The sequence below is a fragment of the Mus caroli genome, chromosome 5, assembly GCF_900094665.2.
Source record: "Mus caroli chromosome 5, CAROLI_EIJ_v1.1, whole genome shotgun sequence".
Classification (NCBI taxonomy): Eukaryota; Metazoa; Chordata; class Mammalia; order Rodentia; family Muridae; genus Mus; species Mus caroli.
Window position 1 is genome coordinate 135,966,488 of NC_034574.1, and position 644 is coordinate 135,967,131.

The 644-nt window shown below is 53.0% G+C and overlaps 1 protein-coding gene across 3 annotated transcripts in view; it reads left to right on the forward strand.

Moving 5' to 3' along the window:
- Window positions 1–644, forward strand: part of Znf12 (zinc finger protein 12) — a 20,480-nt gene that overhangs the window by 15,270 nt on the left and 4,566 nt on the right. The window lies entirely within an intron of this gene.

Below are 644 nucleotides of genomic sequence, written 5' to 3' on the forward strand. Positions count from 1 at the left end.
CCCGCACAGGGGACAGTTCACTCAGACCCGCACAGGGGACAGTTCACTCAGACCCACACAGGGGACAGTTCACTCAGACCCACACAGGGGACAGTCCATTCAGACCTGCACAGTGGGCTGCAGCAGCTACTGGTAGATTAAAAGTGGGAAAAATTGCTCGAGTGATCTTGAGTATGTGTTTTGTGTGTGTGCTGTTCTGAGCGCTTCGACTCCTGCAATCCCACAGCAACCCTGTAACGCGAAACCCATCATCTGCTGACGTGGGGACACTGACTGTAGACGATGTTAAATGCCTTCCCTTGGGAGACCACATCAGTTCACACGATACAGGGCCAGTCGGGAACAGTAGTGAATTTCGTGGTCAAATTCGCTCAGTCTTCAGCCACGGCACTGGCAGAATTGTTTTCTTAAATCAGTGCTTTTAGTGGATGACATCTTCTGTGCCATCCGCTGCTTCCTGTTCCACAGAGGTGGTCCAGAGTTCCCTTCCCGGTGAATGCCTAGGTCCCAGGTTCTAAACATGAAAAAAGTTTATACCAGCCGGGCGTGGTGGCGCACGTCTTTAATCCCAGCACTCGGGAGGCAGAGGCAGGCGGATTTCTGAGTTCGAGGCCAGCCTGGTCTACAGAGTGAGCTCCAGGACA